Genomic DNA, 18,928 nt, shown 5'->3' on the forward strand with positions numbered 1-18,928 from the left:
GAGCCCTTGGGCCTTAGCATATATAATAATTCTTTATTGATTGTTGTAAATGATAGGGACTGAAATAGCAATCAAGAAAAAGAGGGCTGAAAATTTTTGGTAAATGATAAAGACTAAAATAGCATCTAAGAAAAAGAGGGCTGCAAATAAAAAATTTGCATATTGGTTGTCGGTAACCAATTTCTTCCACTGAATCTGGTTGGTTGCTATAGTAAACATTTTTTTCGTTTTTTTTTTGCAGTCCATACTGAATTTTTTTTTTTTTTTTTTTTTTTTTTTGGTGGTGACAAAAAATTCCCACAACGTTGTCGAGGGAGACACGGATATCTCGATAGTCTAGTGGGTTAGTGCCATCTACTTTTCAATACTTGTGTTATATTGATAGAACCATCTACTACTTTCAATACTTGTGTTATATTAATAGTATAGTATTACCAACTAATTAATTATTGGCATGTACTCATAGAAGAGTAAATCCATTTCTCCTTGCCCCAGAGGCGTTTGCAGGGATCCGGGAAGTAAGCCGTTGAGGTCTCGCTTTCGAACTGTATATCCGACTTGAATGGTGCGTGTGTTGTGGGGCCGATACACATACTATAAGAAAATAAAATAATACATTTCTCCTTATGTGACAAAAATCTAACTTACAACCCTTCTTGCCTTGTACCAAAAAAAAAAAAAAAGAAGAAGAAAAAGTTGTTGAGGGAGACTTAGAACGATTCTGCTTTTCAATACTTGTGTTATGTTGATAGCATAATATTACCAACTAATTAATTATTGGCATGTACTGATAGAAGAGTAAATGCATTTCTCCTTGCCCAAGGACATAGCGGTGTTGACAACGATCCGATAAGTAAACCCCTAAGGTCTCGTTTTCGAACCGTACTCCTAACTTGAATGGTGCGTTTGTTGTGGGGCCGATACGCGTGCTATAAAAAAATAAATAATGCATTTTTCCTTATGTAACAAAAATCTAACTTCTAACATTTCTTGCCTAGTAAAAAAAAAAAAAAGTTTGTTAAGGGAGACTAAAACCATCTACTTTTTAATACTTGTGTTATATTGATAATATAGTATTACCAACTAATTAATTATTGGCATGTACTTATAGATGAGTAAATGTATTTTTCTTTACCTCGAGGCATAGCGGCGTTGACAGGAATTCGGAAAGTAAGTTCTTAAAATCTCGCTTTCAAATCCTATCCCTAACTCATATCGTGTGTGTATTGTGAGGCCGTCTAAAGAAAAAAAAAATAATAATAATAACCAATGATCCTATATATTGAAAAAATATGGAAACAAAACAGTCCTGAAAATATTTTTCAAGTTGTTTTTTTATAAGTCTATGGAAACATATTTTATTTAGTAAATAGTTTTATTTGATTTTATAATAACCAAATAGCCAAAAATGCGGCTTACCTTTTAACCAAAAGAAAAAAATAGCTAAAAATGGAGAAAAACATTTTTCAAAATATATTTTATATCAAAACAAACAGGGAAGAAAAAAATAAATTTGGATATGCAGAATCATGTTACTCAGATCGCAGCACTAGGGCAAAGAAATTTGATTAATTTGAATTTATATTTTGGGGTCACAACTTGTAAATTTCCCTATTTTCAAGTTGAATACTATTTTCAAGTAGTCTTTTTTTAACAATCTCAGACTTTCAGTCCACAATATTATTGAATTGCTAATAAGAAGTTTGGAAGAAAAAAATAAAAATAAAAAATTGTTATACAAGCTTGGAAGCAACAGGCAGTGCTTTCGTTGGTACGTCAGTTAGGTCCAACTTCATCTCATGTTCTTCTGGAGATGCCACTTGAGTAAGAACTTTTGGCATATCTTGGAGCGCGATCTATACGAAAAAAGAAGAGTTTCTCTGTTAGGTAAGAAAACTAAACAAAAACCAACAGCCAGTGGCCTAACGGTATCAGCCTCTTACTTCCCAAAGGAAGGTCTGAGGTTCAACTCTCAGAAAAGAAGTGCATGTGAGTACCAACTAGGAAAAAAAAAGAAAAAGAGGGACATTGCTTGTACAAACACCAAATCCCGAAACATAAAACCAACAGAAACCATATTTCGCATTGAAAGCCAAACTAGAGTTCAATCTAAACATAGAACATGAAACCAAACAGAAGAATTACTAATATGTAACTAAAGCTAAGCTGGAGCTGCTATTCTGCAGAGAATAAAAGGTAGTTTCATTTCAACATAAATTTCCAATCTTCCATACGTAACTAAAGCTAAGCTGGAGCAACATAAAATTCATTATTTTGGGTGTGACTGCATGAAAACGACCTAAAATGAGGATAATGGAAACAACATCAAAAGATTATTTCCAGGTTGAGTGACACAACCACTTGCCAGCATAAAAATTCTATTTTCAAAGACGAAGCATTAATCGTCCCATGAGATGAGAAACAATACTGAAGACAAAAGGTTTTATATCACTAACTCCCAGAGACACAAGCAAACAGACATATATAAATATACATCTTTGAATTTAAGAAAAGGAAAAGTTTTAAAATAGAGAAACTCATTTAAAAAAGAAGCTGCCAAATAACATGTTAAAAATGCTTTTAAAATAAATAAATTTTAATACAGTAATTATCAAAAAAATAATTAATAATAATACAGTGTGCCACTTTAACTTTTCATGGAACCAGCGAGTTTGAAATGGTGAAAAATTAAAGGAACTTAACTTGTATCAGTCAAATAAACACACGCTTAAATTGCACAAACCACTAGAGGCTGCCAGAGTTTAAAAAGAGTTTACAAACTTGTGACTAAAGTAAAACAAATATATTTAGTGCAAAAACCAAAGGGAAAACTCATTTGTCAGCCTTTGTGACTAATTGGTATACCTTCATAACCTCCCCTTGGAGCATTTAAGTAATAATTGGAAAATTAATTACAAAGCAATAGATTTCCCAAAGTAATGATAAAAAGCCTCTTCTATCTGGTTAGAGTATAGGCTGCAAATTCAATTAGAAGTTAGAAGGCACATAGGAGGCAGGAGGTGCTTGGTCCAAAAGTTATAACACCCCATGTACATACATTTGCACACACGCGCACACATGCACATGCATTCTGCATGGCACCCAACAAAGGACATTTATTTATCTACACCAAAATACATAGGGAAACCCACACTTTTCTTATAATTTTGTACCTCTTGACCTATCCACCCTAATTTGGAGTAACAATGGGTGTAGATGAATGCAGAGTCAAAAAAAAAAAAAAAATGATTCTGGTGAAGGCAACAAAACTTGAACACTGAGGCCTTCATATTAGTAGGTTTCAACTCAATACAGCCCTAATCTCAACTACTGGGAACACAATTTGTGCCTATACGGTATAACAAATATGTTTTATGTTGGTTGTACACCTACAGGCTACAGCAACCCTCCTTTTTGGGGCCTGGACTAGCAGTTTCAGACATGAAACAGTCCTCAATTACAAGTAGACTTGGCCTCAGGTGCACTATAGTGGCATAACATAACCAAAAAATAATAATAATACAGAAGGCAAAAAAAATGAAGGGCCATACAAGAGCTAATCATTTGCATTGCAACGCAAAAAAGAACTAATAGAAGGTTGCAAAGCAATAAATTTAACAGATTGCAATAGCCGTGGCCACTGCTCTAAAGAAACTCATATTACTGGCATCTTTAACATGCTAAACAGAAAATTGATTCTGTGAGAATTATGTTTTGATTACTGCTAAGTCCATATTGAAATAGTTAAGAACTTTTGAATATATCTAAGATGCCACATTAAAATGATCTCATGATCCAGGATATTGGAACTGGCTATTGGAATTGAGCAGCAGAAAGCAAATATCAATTGATTATCGAGTATGCCCCTTCAACTAAACAAAGCCACAAAACCCACTACTCGGGGGTAGCTGTATTGATTTTGACCAAAATAAAGAAGCACGAGGGAAGATAATAGAAGTAAATAGTTAAAAATGACTTCAAATATACAAGGTTGTTTGTTATAAGCAAAAATATTGAAGCTTGAAAGCCAATTGTTTGAACAGTGAACAGACATACCTGACTTTCCAGGTTCTCAAATTCTACTAAAATTTCCTCTTCATCTTCTGCTGATAATTTCTCCCCCAAAATTGCATTAATTTCCTTTAACACAAGAATGTGCATGCAAAAAGACAGAAAAGTTGGAGCAAGGAAGTGGCTTAATGGTAAGAGATGACAACATACTCGTACATTTCATAAAAGATTAAACACGTCAGGTTTATCCCCCGGACAATGAGAACAGATGAGGAATAAACACATCAATAGCGACTAACAGATATAAATCCAATCAGAAAGATCTTGCGATTGAATCTCCTATACGGATAGATCAGGTTTTACCACAAGGGTGGAACAAGAAATATTTATATGGAGGGGGCAAAACAAGTATTGATATGAATAGAGTATGTATATTGAGTATTGAAATGAATAATGGACACTATTTTTTTCATTACATTTTCCCATGAAAGAGATTCTTGAATGCCTCTAGGGTCGCCCCTTCTTACTAATAATAATAAAGGGGACCTGGATACAAAGAACAGCCTGGCTAATGTTGATAGGGGTGGATTTTTAAAAGTAATACTAAAAAGATTTAGTAGAGTTTGAAAGGGATAAATGCAATTTTGCAAACTTACCATTAAATAAGAGAGTTCAAAAATTTTGGAGGAGCCATCATGAGAATTAGGGGCGGAGAATAGATGAGGGATAAACACGTTATTAGTAATTTCAAAGAAAGGAGATCGTGTGACTGATTCTCCTATGGGGTGGTGTAATACCCCTAATTTCAAAAGGATAGTCCTGGTATTTAATTTATTCTTTTAATTGAATTTTAAATTGTTTAATTGTTTATTTGACATACTTGTTACTTGTTTAAATTGGTGTTTAAGTTTCATGGCGTGTTTAAATATCTTATTACTTGAATTGCTCGCATTAGTTGTAATTAGTAAATTTATTATGACTTGTTTTATTTAATTGTTGTATTTAATTCTTTATTTTTGTTTAAGTGGTTTAATTTAGTTGTTTTATTTGAATTAATTTAATTATATATAATAGTTTAATTATTTTAATTTATTTGTTAATTGTCTTGATTTAATTATTTTTAATTAGGGTTTTGTTTTAGAAGTCACGTTTGTAGCCGACGTAGGTTTTTAATTAAGTATCTTTGGGCCGATTAGGATTCAACTTGGGGCTTGGAATTAATTTAGGGTTTGGTACAACTCTATAAATATATAGGTTACCTCTGTTTAGGGTTTTAGGAAGAGAAAAATAAACCTATACACGTCTGTGGAGACAGAGGAGGAACAGAGGAATTTTTCAGTAGGAATTGCCAGGAACCTTCGAAGACGGCGTAAAGATTTTGAACAAAAGTCTCAAAGGCAAGTTCTGTCTTAACTCTCTCCCTTAAGCTTCGTGTTCTTTGCATACTTAAATAGTTCCAGGATCAATTACATGTTTTAAAAAAAACGTGGTCTGTTTTCATGTTTAAACTTGGTTCTTAAGAATATTTTGTGTACACTTGCTAAATTGTTTAAACATGAATGTTTCTTGCATAGACCTCTGTTTAAAATCATGTTAGTCATGTAATAAGACTCAAACAAGGGTTGGAACCTACTTGTATCAAGCTAGAAATTCTGGGAACCCAAATACTGAAGTGTAGAAAGCGTAGACGATGCCGGAAAGCGAGAACACAGAGCAAAGGAGGGAGAGAGCCGGCTCTCCTTGAAGAAGAGGCGGCTCCAAGACCTTTGGAGCCGGCTCCAAGGCCAATGGAGGCGGCTCCAAGGATTTTTGGAGCCTGCTCCATCTTGGTTCCTTCAGTTTTCCACGTTTTGTTTCTTTTCTTTTCAGTTTTCAGTAAGGAAGATTTTTTGGTGGTTGATTTTCTAAATTATTCTGAGAATAATAGATATTGTAATGGATGTTTAGAGACTGTCCAGGGAAAGATTAAAGTCTAAAGGAACAGAAGAACATAGATTTAGACACCGAGTTTTAATCGTTGAAACTGTATGGAATTTGTATGTGCTTGGCAGACCTGTTTGGTTTTGGATAGTTTATTTCTTAATTATTTTAGAAGTTTCTGTGAGAGTTGTTCACTGCTAATTTCATATTCAAAGAATAGAAATAGTTGCTAGGAGGCTATGTTTTCTTAAGATTAATTGATGATTAAATTTCTAAAATGCAGTGCATCAATCTATTGAGCAGAAAATTATAAGTATGATAATTTACTTATATTTATGTTGCATGCCATGGAATTGAATGAGACAATATTTATTTAGGTTCTGTTAATTATATGGAAACTGGAAATAGAGTTATAATACAGATATAGTCCTGTGTGATCAAGTTATGGTTTCTGTATTGGTTTAATTAAGCATGTTTGTTAATCTGCTCTAACATGTCTAGTTTGGAATTCTTGGTATTGACATTTATATGGTCAGTATTTTATCAACTGCTAGTTTAATTAAGCATGTTTGATAATTTACTTTAATATGCTTAGTATGGAGTAGTTGATATTGATGTTTATATTTTCAATGTTAATTAATTATTGGTATTATTTAAGAATAGTTGTTAATACATTCTAATATACTTGGTATGGAATTGTTGATATTGTTATTTAATTGTAAATACTTTATCAACTATTGGATGGATAAGATTGTATGCACCGGTATGGGACGGTGTCATACTAGGTTTGGATTAGCTCAAATTGCTAAGTCCTACCTATTTTGGAATAAGGGCACGGGTTATTAAATAAAATCCTCCTTATATTTATGAGTCGGTGCGGTTGAATACGCCGAACGACTTACTGGATTTATTATGGATGGTTAGGAATGGAGTTTAAATATAGTTTTATGATACCGCGATGTGAGCTTGAGTCTCAGCGTCGACGGTTAAGGTGCATATATGAAATAGGATGCGTAGCTGGCTGTAAAGGTTGAGGTATACCCTGTTTAGGTTTAGGTACTCATGCTCACTCAGGTGCGTTTTGTGTGATGCCTTCTATTCAGGTTGAGACCCTCTTCATAGTCTAGCGAGAGTCCAGTAGTGTTGATATATTTATGTATGGATTATTAGTTATTGTTGAACTATTTAGTATGTACATGCGTATCGAGTCTCTGCTTGGATTGTAGTAAGATAGAACTTGTTCGTGGGCCTGACCCACTCGTCTTTTTCAGGTGTACGTCAGTTCCAGGCTTGAGCTTGTTCGTGCTGAGCAGAGACGATCTTCCACTCTACCGACGATGTAGGACTTCTTTCCAGATAATAGATTTGGATTTTATCTTCAGCTTCACTTTCATTCGGTTTGGGATTTTTATTAGGGGTCGACTGGAGATGGATTCCCGAGTTGTTTAACTTATGGAGTTTTGGATCATCGAATTTTAAGTATTTAAATTATTAAGGATTATCTTTTAGTTTTCTTTCAGTTCTTAAATTTTATTTTTAAATTCATTTTGTATTCCGTGTTCGTTATTAAATATTGATTGTTCGATATTCCTCAGGTGTGGGCCTGGGCCTGATCAACCCGTGTCTCGGATCCGAGGGGTATCACAAGTGGCATGGAGGATCAGTTCAGATACCATTTGGTAAACTGGGGGCTGATTTGTAGGCCTATTCCAGCTTGGAAGCCTAGGGTGTCAAGAGGTTGGAGATGTTCGACAAAGCATTGTTGGGGAAGTGGCTTTGGAGATTTGAAGTGGATAGAAGGATTCTCTGGAGGAGGGTTATTAGTGGCGAGGCTAGAGGAGGGTAGTGTACACTGGAGGTGTCATCTCCGGCAGGGATGGATGCTTGGAAATTCATCCAGAAGGGGTGGGATGAATTTTCAAAATTTAGTCGCTTTAGGGTGAAGAGTGGGAGGTGTTAGCTTCTGGAAGGAAGTGTGGTGTGGGGATTGTGAATTGGCATCCACATTTCCGAGCCTCTTGCAGATAACTGTGGATAAGGATTCGTTGGTGGGTGACTACTTTAACATTGATAGAGGGCAGATAGCATCAGATGAACAGTTTGGGACAGCCTTTCAGGATTGGGAGGTGGGAGATGTGTGTGAGTTTTTGGAATTGTTGTATCAGCAGAAGGTGGGGGGAGGGCGGGGATGTTTGATGTTGGTTGGATTCCAGTCGTGGAACGTTTGCAGTGCAGTAATTGGTCAATGCTTGTGGGCTTTCTTTTCCATGGAAGGCAGTCTAGCATACTAAGTGTTACAGGGCTAACACTAAGGCACCTTTCAAGGTGACCTTTTTTTAGATGGACAGTGGCGCTAGGGAGGATATTGATGATTGATAATCTGAGGAGACGTCAAATCATCAACAGTTGGTGTTGCATGTGCAAGACAGAAGAGGAGTCAGTTAGCCATCTTCTCTTGCACTGTCCAGTGGCTAGGGATAGTTGGGCAATGGTCTTCACTTTGTTTGGAGTTAAGTTGGTTAATGCCAGAATCCCCAAAGAGCATGCTTGAGGTTTGGAGAAGCTGTTTAGTTAAGAGGCAAGCCCGTGACGCTTGGAGGGTGGCGCCACTTTCTTTGATAAGGTGGAGCCTATGGCAGGAGCGCAATAGGCGGTCATTCGACAGGGAAAGAGAGGCCGTCTTGGATTCTGAAGTTCTCTTTCCTTAGTTCTATATTTTTTGGGTACAGGGGTCAAATTGTGAATCTGTGGGGGATATAGTCGATTTGTGGATTCTTTAGCAATATAGTGGACTCTATTGGACCTTTTTGCATTGGGATGCACTCCCCTTTTGAGTGCCCCTTTATGAAATCTTACTGATAAAAAATAATCAACAAATAAAAAGATCAGACTATATGCTTTGAACTTGTTAGTGCCATATATCCTTTTTTTGCAGTGCATGCTTTTAGAACATGACTCATATTGGGCAGGCTCATCTTTTCTCTATTTACAGATTGTGGAAGAAGGAAATCAATAAAAAGGACACAGTATGAGAATTTCACCTCCCACCTAAGGCTACCAAAGTTATATAAAGATGCTATAGAAACCAATTTCAAGACCTAAACCTTTGAAATTTATTTATTTATTTGTCATTTTGCAAGGTTCCTTGCATTGAACATTAAATAATTTCATTTTGGGTTTATGGAGTTATTTGCTGGTAATAAATGCACTATGAGGAATTCGGTTCAGTTTTATGATTGAGCAGATATTAGCAGGTTGTCATCAGAATCTGGATCCTGGATTGAGTACTGATTTCATTTTTTGGATCTCAGGTTTCAAGGCGCGAGCCGTGCGACATGATATTTACTAAAATTTTAGTGAAATAAAAATCACATAACAAATTTACCAAAAACACATATCCTGATATATTTACTAAACTAGAAAGAGAAGCACGGAAATAAAAGAGTCAGGCTCACATCTTGATATGCTTTCGCTTCAGCAGTATCATCCATCAGTTTTCGAACATCCTCCAAGTTGATCTCACTTTGTAGAGCTTTCATTGCATTATTACTGGCCTTCAAAGTATCAAAAACAGCCTTCTGCTTGCTAGCCAATTCAATATCTGCCAACTAGACTAAACTGTACACCATGGTTTCTCCACATTTTAGGAAACAACATAACCATAATGGTGTAAATAAAGGAGAGCATGAAAAAGTGAAATGAAGAAAATGGAGAATATAAATAACGAAGTAACAAATAAAATCAATTATAAGATAATTACTTACTTGCTGCTCAACATTAATGAGCCATGCATCAACCTGCTCAATAATTCTTCTTGCACCTTCTTCTTCTTCAGTGCTAATAAGGCTCTGTCTTTCTTCTTATCACGAAGCAAGTCCTTTGCAGCTTGCTTCTCAGCTTCGACGACAACATCCAGCTGAAAGTAGAAGGTGGCAGGAGGAGCAGTATTTTTAAAGCACAGCATAGATTTTACTATTATAGTCCAAATCACAGATATCATGAATCCTAAAAAGAAGGGAAATCAAATTTTCCCGCCAAAAGTTGTGATTTTTAAAAAAATTCCAGATGTTCATATTCAATTAACAAAATCTTCCACTTGCTAAAATCATGACGATTCATATGTCAAATATATGTTGCACCAGTTTAAAATTCCTTTGTTAGCTCGTCATTGGGAATGCCACAGAGGAAAAACATAAATGATGAACTACAGCCAGAGAATCATGTTATCTAAGCGCCATTTATATAAAACAACCAAGAGAAGCAAAAATTTGCAAGTACAAAATACAATCAATAAGTAAAACTTTTGAGAGGCTTGGTGGGCGAGAGCAGCCCTGTGAGAGGCAAGGTTCTGGTGCGAGCTATGTGTGCTCACAATTCTCACATCGCCTGGGCGTGGAAGAGTGAAGTGTTATATATAGGTTCATCATCCTTCTATGACACAACGTGTTTTAAAACCATGATGGTCGTGAACCTAGCAGAACTCCAGAGTTAAGCGTGCTTAACTTGGAGTAGTACTAGAATGGGTGACCCCCTGCGAAGTCTCTGGTCTAGGGGAGCCAAAACTCAAAAGCGTGTCTAGGTAGGGTGAGGGTCGTTACAAATGGTATCAGAAGTGTGCTGACTGGGACGTCGGGCTCCAAAGGGGGGTGGAATTGCGAGGCTCAATAGGCGAAAGCAGCCTGTGAGAGGCAAGGCTCTGGTGTGAGCTATGCGTGCTCACAATTTTCACATTGCCTGAGTGTGGAAGAGTAAAGTGCTATATGTCAGTTCATCATTCTTCTATGACACAACGCATTTTAAAGCCGTTATGGCCTTGAACCTACCAGAACTCCAAAATTAAGTGTGATTAACTTAGAGTAGTGGGTGACCTTTGGGAAACCTCTGGTCTAAGGGAACCAAAAGCGGACAATATTGTGTCTGGGTAGAGTGAGGGTCATTATAACTTTTCAACCACAGAAAAGCAGTAATAGAATGAAATGATGGAACCAATTGAAGACTACAAACATCTAAAGTTCCAAAAGACCGGCACAGATAGGTACTTTATGGCATCAAGTTTAATTACCATGCAAACCATTTAAAACTTTCGCTGGAAGGCATATTTTTACATATGAATGCACGCAAAAAACACAAGAATGCTCATTTCTTTTCTTTTTCCATTTTTTATTTTTCTGTAAATGCTTACGGCCTACACGTCATACATGCCAAAAAAAAATTGGACACGCCATGGACAGACTGTGCCGGAGTTTTTAAAAAGATAGGTTACAGCATGACAAACTCTTTGAGAAGTTTCAATAACATGGAGGGGCAAAATAAGAAGTCTATTGTTTAAAGTTTTATTAAGCAATGTATTTACCTGATTTTCCCATGCTTCTCACTTTCTGAGAATTATAATAGATCAAAAAGGAAACGGAAGAGTCTCGTCTATCTAAAACCAACTGTCTGACATGCTACAGCCTACAACTCATCATTGGAGAACGACTGTTGAGGAGCCTTCTTCTATTTCTTCAACAAACCCTCCATATCTATCTTTTTTCCCTTTTCTTCCCATTGAAAAACCCCTTTCTTCCTCTACAGAATTTCTCCCTAATTGTCAAAAAAGGTCGTAATTTTTTTCTCATTGAAACCTAAAATCTCCCAATAACTTTGTTTCCCTTCATTTAACTGATTTTCTCTCTTCTAAAAAGATCCTCTTCCTTATTTTAAAAAAACCCTAATTTTATAAAGGGATTTAGCAATTCTATCAAGCCTATTCCCTCTTTTTCTTCCTCTTCTCTCTCTCTGTGCAACTGCAATCTCTAGTTTAATTTTGGGTTTTGATTACAAAAAATTTTATGAAGGAAATTAAAAATTCTACTCCGTCACATTCTCTCTTTAAAAAAAAATTTTAAAAAAAAAATTTGAAAAAAAAAATGAGACAATTGTTGTTATAGGTCTTCCAAGTTCTTGTTTAGGTTTGATTATTAAGTTGATGAAAAATTATATTAGTCTTATAATACATGATCATATATATAAAATAGACATATTATTCACCATGCCCATGGCTTAATTTTTTAAGATTCATCATGTTGTGGTGTCAATGTCATGTCTTATTCATGTCCCCGCATCTCTGCTTCTTAACTAACTGGTGGTGCATGCATGCCCATATGCAACATAGTTAGGTATGGCTCTCCAGTTACGGATTTTAAATCCGAGTATGGCTAACCAATTGGTACAAACCCCGAAAGATGATGCTAATCAAGTAATTTATGGACCAACCATTAATATAAAATTCAAGATTCAGCAACCCATTTTTAAAATTTACATTTTCTTAGACAACAAACTAAAAAACTCAATAAACAACGGCTACCCACAGCATGCATTAGCAACAAATTTGTAAGAAAAGGCATGTCAAATCATGAACCTGACCCGCAAAGGAGAGAAGAAGAGAACCAAAATGGTACATTCTTAAAGCCCAAATTCAGTTTACATGTAATTGCCCATCAAACAGAAAATGCCTCTCCCAACTCCTTTTTCTCTTCCCCCACCATCCTCTCTCATTGATAGCCTGCAAAAGGAATTGCAGAATTTCCTGCAATCTTGAGCTAACCCAATATGATGGTCAAGAACAGCAACACCAGAAGTTTGGATGGCAGTTCTGCCCCAAGAACACGTAACCATACTCTAAAGCATTTGCAGCACCACCTATACATTAAAGTATGTACTGGTTAACACCTCGATTTTAATCAGCCCACTAACCCTCCCATTTAGAAAGAAAAGAAAAAAGAACATGCTTTATATGGCACTCTTAAATTTCGAATTCTGTGCACCTCATAAAATAATTTTGAAAGCTTTTTGTCTTCTTTTTTTGTGATTTATTTGTTCCATATATTGGATCAGTACGTAAATTGTGTGCATCTCAAACAGAAGGCATTAATAAAATTTTATCAAACATAATATTAAAGATTTAGGTCAAGAAATTTAAGCATTATCAATCAATTGTCATTCAAGTACATAAAATAAAACCCTAATCAAGCATTTCATACCAAAAATAACTAGCAGCAACTGCACAAGAGTTCAAAATCCCCCCCTTTTTTTTTTGATAAGTGAAAATCCCCCCTTTCTTGCAAACACTAACTGTATCATTCATAGTATTCGTTCCATAACCCAACAACAGATATCATGAATACAATTCCTATTAGAAAAATCAAGTGACAACTATTCAAGTACTTAATGGTATAGGAACAAGCCCTCAATCAAGCATTTCCTACTCAGAAGAATAAGAAATTGTGGTAATGAACAAGTAATTCAAAGCAATTACATTGAAGATTTCGTGATAGATAACGCAATTACATTGAAGATTCTTAATGAAAGGGACAAAAAGATTATGGCACCTGTTGTATATATTGGGCAAGCTTACGCTTCTGGGTCTTGAGATTGAGAATTGCTCGATCAACGTCTGTTATCTTCGGTTTCTTCACGAATATATTCCCCATTATTATCAGAAGAATAGATAGAAAACAAAAATCCTTTGGGAATTTGCTTTCAACCTAGTTTTCGACTTGGTAACAACGAGGATATAGAAAGATCGGTCGGACTTGGATGAACAAGTGTTCAGTAAACCCTAGGTTACAGAACTTTTGCATCACTGCTTCTTCACTGGTCAATGTTAACAAACAACTTGGTTGGTGTTCGGTATACAGGGACAATCGCAAAAAACACCCCCTCATATGCTTGCAGCAGCGTCAATATTTGATAAGACACACTGGCGTGACAAGAACACGACACGAGATATACGACACGAGATACGCGAGTTTGGATTTGACTAATCGGGTTTGTGTCATAATCGTGTCGACACAGATTGACTTGTTAACTAAACGTGTCATGTTCGCGTTTGACCCTATAAACACGATTATAACATGATTAACCCGATTAACTAAACGTGTCAGATAAACATGTTGTGTTCGTGTCAAAAATGACCCATTTAACAAAACGTGTAAAATAAACATCTCGTATTCGTGTCAAAAATGATTTAAATGTGTCTTTTCGTGTCGTGTTAAGTCTTGACCCATTTATTAAACAAGTTATGCATGTCGCGTCGTGTTATACGTATAATAATCGTGTCGTATTCGTATCAAGGGTCTTAGACACGATTAATAATCGTGTCGTATTTGTGTCAACCCTAATCGTGTCCGTGTCGTAATCGTGTCGATACGAACACGACACGCCAACACGAATTGTGGCCCTTTATACCACACGTGTAAAACAAACTATTAATTTGGTGCAAATAAGTCCATTTAACACATTAAATTAAAACATTAACCAAATTACTCTTGTAGACACATTTTTAACATTATTTTTAAATAGATATTTTGGTGAAATGACCATTCAATACAAGTCTACAATTCAAGCCTAAAAACAACAAATCCCTCACCATTCAATACAAATCTACAACCTAGAAACACATATACATACATAAATAAGGGGCTACTAAGTATGGAGGACGGTGAAGTCGGGAGGATGGCAAAGTCGGGATGAAGGAGTCGGCGTCAATTTTTGATGTGGAGTGGGCGTCAGATAAGTAGGTGAGGAGGGATTTGGAGTTCGACCAAATGTGGGCAATTGTGGGTCGCCGGACCTCTATTTACGGAGTCGTAGTGCTTCCTATGCCGAAGTCTTCGCTGGAACAGCTTGCCTCGTCGTGGTTGTGATACCCCCGAATTTTCACGTGTAGGTTGGCTAGGCCCAAACCCAAAAACACGGGGATATCAAAACTAAACTGGCAATAAACAAACACATAATACAAAAGGATAAATAAAAATAGATAAAATGCTAAAATGGAAACTAAAATGATAACCCAATATTTAAATCCTCATAATAAATTTCCATTAAATAATAATTACTTTTGATACAACTAATCCTTCAAAAATACAACTCGGGAATTCATACTGTGTGGACCCCTTGAAAATCAACTGAACAAGTAACAGCAATAACTTTTTACATCTGAATACTGAAACATAAATGAAACTCCTATGTAGATAACCCGAAGAATGATGACGACTGCTCTCTGCTCTGCACGAACAAAAGTTATATTTGGTACTGACATAGACCTAAAAAATAAATAGTGAGGCAGGCCCACAAACAAGTTCTTTCTACTACATCTCACATAAACCTAAGGAACAAATACATCCTAGTCAACTCATGTAATAACTACATAATCCGTATACATATAGATACACACTAAAAAACACTCATTGGACTATAGGGCAGACTCCACCGAATAGGAAGTAACATACAAAACCTGTCAGTAATCATGAGTACCATCAATCTATCCGGGCACTCAACAATCCACTATATCCAGCTATGCATCCCAAAAGTAATATACGCTCCTTAACCAATGATCCTAAGAACTTAAACTCATATAGTGGCATATATCCAAATATATAAATCCCTATCATATCCAAAACATAAAACATCATATCTGCCATAGTCTTTCAATGGCATATCATCCACATGGTTCCGTGACCTAAAACAAAAAGATGAGACTAAACTTATTAGCCAGCCCATCAATAGTATGCCCCCATATCCTGACAATGGTGCATTAATCCATAACTATATCCAAACAATGGTTTCCAATCCAAACAATGATGCAAACATATATGTACGTCAAGTAATCCATAAAATAAATATGATAACTGTTGGGAAACGTACTAGTTTTAAAACTTTTTGAGGGATTTTATTCATAGATCTTGATTCATCACACAGAGATAAGTTTTATGCAAAAATAAAATATGATGTCTCATTCAATAAAACTAGATTGAATACTTACATTAAAGGTTTGATTAACATTTAAATCTTTCCTTTAAAGTGAATGTTTTCACTTATTGTAGATCCCATAGCAAGGTGCATTCTCCTTGGATCTCTATCTTATTGGTAATTGTTTTACCTTTAGGAATCACTCATAAGCCTCCATGAATGACCTTGGAAAACTAGGCTTGTGGGAGCCACCATTAGATGAGAACATAAACCCTAGTTTTCTAGAGAGAGAAAATAGATTCATTTTTCCTTCTTCCAAAAATCACCCCACAAATATACATAGACCACGTATATTTATAGGCAACATAAAGATAAAAAAAAAAGAAACAACAAATCATTCTCAATCTGTAGTTCACATGTCTCAAATCTAATATGATTCCAATATCAAGTTGGGCTATGAGTGAGAATTCATTAGGCCTATTATTTTATTGGCTACAATGAATTAATAATTGGCCCGGTCCATGGACCCAATTCAATTAATTCATAAATTAATTTCTACTCCACTAAAAGAAATTAATTTAACTCCAATTAAATAATAAATAACATCTAAGTCAATATTACACTTTGACCCCTCTATGCATAATTAGTTATCGGATAAATAAAGCCATCAATCCGACTACTTAATTAATATATTTATTTTGGTACCTTTGATTATTTCTGGCTTGATCACAATAAATCATTTGTTTGACAAAAATAATAATTTAAATAAATAAATATATAATAAATCATTTTGTCTAAAAACACACGAAGGTTTTCGAATTTACTTTGTGATCAACCATAATCAATAAAAAATAAATACAAGTAGCAATGATGCAAATATTGAAAACATAACCCTCTAACTATTAATTACATAACTACCCAAAGTGTTGGTCTAAGAATCCCGAAGAATCCGCCGAACAAATCAAAGTAATTATTAATTAATAAAAGAGTCTATACTTTTCTAATACTTAAGAGTCAAATGCCATTACGGTGATAAGGAGAAATTGCATACGACGGCTCTCGCAATATATCTCAACCTAACGTGCATCCAGTTCAAGTCTTAATTAATTATGATTCCATCCATAATTACCGATTATAAACAATTTATGATTACTATTTATATTCATGTATTGATTGTCATCACATACATATATAAATATCTCTTGTAATCAAGAGGATACTATCATTCTATAACGAATCGAAACATAATACATTAAATTCACCAATTGTACAAAACATAAATATTTCAGAAACGTTAGGAACATATGTCACTTTAATCCAAACAGGAATTTGCTATGTCAAGGCATATAAATCCCAACAGCTCCCACTTGCCCTCATAGCCAATTTAAATTACACCTAACTCCAATGTTATCCAAATGATGATCAAAATTATTGATCAATGACACCTTTGATAATGGATCAACAAAGTTGTGTTCCAATGCAATGTTCTAGCTACAAGTACATTTTCTTGCCGGACAATATCATGTAGAACATGATACTTCCTCTCAGTGTATCTTGTTCCTCTATAGAACCTTGGGTCATTGGTTTGGACTATTTCTGCACTATTGTCGCAACATAGCTCAATAGGCAGGCTAGTATACTCCACAACCTCTAAATTAGTGAGATCAAACCAATAGGCTTCCTTTGCCGCCTTTAAGGTTGCAATGTATTCCACCTGCAAGTTTGAGTTTGCAGTTGAAATCTGTTTAACAATCTACCAACTGATTTCCCTTCCATTAAGTGAACATACACTAAGTCATGAACCTCATAGTATCTACTTCTGATTGAAAATCAGAACTAGCATACCTAACAAGGACCATATCATCACATCCATAAATGAGTATGATATCCTTGGTCCTCCTTAGGTACTTAATGATATTTTTCACAACCGACCAGTTATCAAGTCCAGGATTGGATTGATATCTTTTGACTATCCCTACTATGTAGTGAATGTCCTATTTGGTATAGACCATGGCATATATGAGACTTCCATATGCCAAAGCATATAGTTCCAGTCTCATTTGCTCAATCTCCTCTGCTAGTCTTGGAAAACAACTTACTAGAGAGAGCAATCCATATCAATAAAGCAAGAACTCATTTTTTGACTTATGCATACCAAACCTGGTCTTACATCTTGAAAATCCTTCATTTAAAAGTAATTGAACAATTACCTCTTTATCGATGACAAAACTTCCACATCATTCTAAATGAGTAGGATGTCATCAATATATATAGAATCAGAAAAATAATGACATTCCCTTGTACACTCATGATTTATTCACTAAGAAATCTTCTGGTATCTTTTTGTAGATTAACTTGCCTTCCATAGGAATCACCCTACTAGAAAGTTCTACAAGATCCCAGAATTTATTAGAATACATAGATTTCAACTCTGATTTCATAGTATCTCGCCAAAACGATCTGTATCCATATCAGTTCACGCTTCCGTGTAGCTTACTGGGTCCAACTCATGTTTAACAAGGATGTCCATAATGGTCTCACCTAAAAACATGATTCTGTCGGATTGGATGATAATCCTCCCACTACATCAATGTACTGATGCAAGAATCTGTGTACTAGATGATGTTAACGCATCAATAGGGAATTCATATATTATTCTCAATCTCTATAATAAGTGTGTTCACATGTGGTACATCTGGTACTCATACCAAATTCTCTAACATTATGCTACTAGGTATGTGATTCATAATATGATTCTCCTGTAGATAAACAGTGAGTGAAAACAATTAACTTTTATCTTTGAGATCATAAAATAATCCATCCTAGTGACTTTAGAGTAGCTATCAAATCTAGCATGCCTATGATCTGCTTCCAACTTACTTGTCCATATCAAGCGCACATGTGCAAGACTATTCCATATGTGCATGTGATTCAAACTAATATATAGTCAAAAACACAGCTCAAACGGTATTTTTGATACAGACTAAGATAAAATGTAGTTCATAATACGCATCGACATCATTAACGCTAAATTCTTAAATGAAAGAGATAATGTAGCATAACTGTTCATAGATCTAACCATGTTAAGCAGAAATTCTGTTATTCCTATTTGACACCTCAATCCATTGAGCGTCAATTGCGGAAAACTGGTACACAATACCCTCATTGACTATATAGTCTTTGCACTATCCCAAGAAATACTCATATCCACGATCAGATCGAAGTGTTTTGATAAGTTTACCTAATCTGTGCTCCACGTTAGTCT

General features: G+C 35.4%; 1 pseudogene; it reads right to left on the reverse strand.

Annotated features, from left to right (window-relative positions):
• Nucleotides 1–1,517: 1,517 nt before the first annotated feature.
• LOC132300394 (vacuolar protein sorting-associated protein 20 homolog 2-like) lies at nt 1,518–13,644 on the reverse strand (annotated as a pseudogene).
• Nucleotides 13,645–18,928: the final 5,284 nt, after the last annotated feature.

The sequence above is a fragment of the Cornus florida genome, unplaced genomic scaffold (assembly GCF_030987335.1).
Source record: "Cornus florida cultivar Cherokee Brave unplaced genomic scaffold, ASM3098733v1 CherokeeBrave_3.0.0_Hap2_Chr03, whole genome shotgun sequence".
Taxonomy (NCBI): domain Eukaryota; kingdom Viridiplantae; phylum Streptophyta; class Magnoliopsida; order Cornales; family Cornaceae; genus Cornus; species Cornus florida.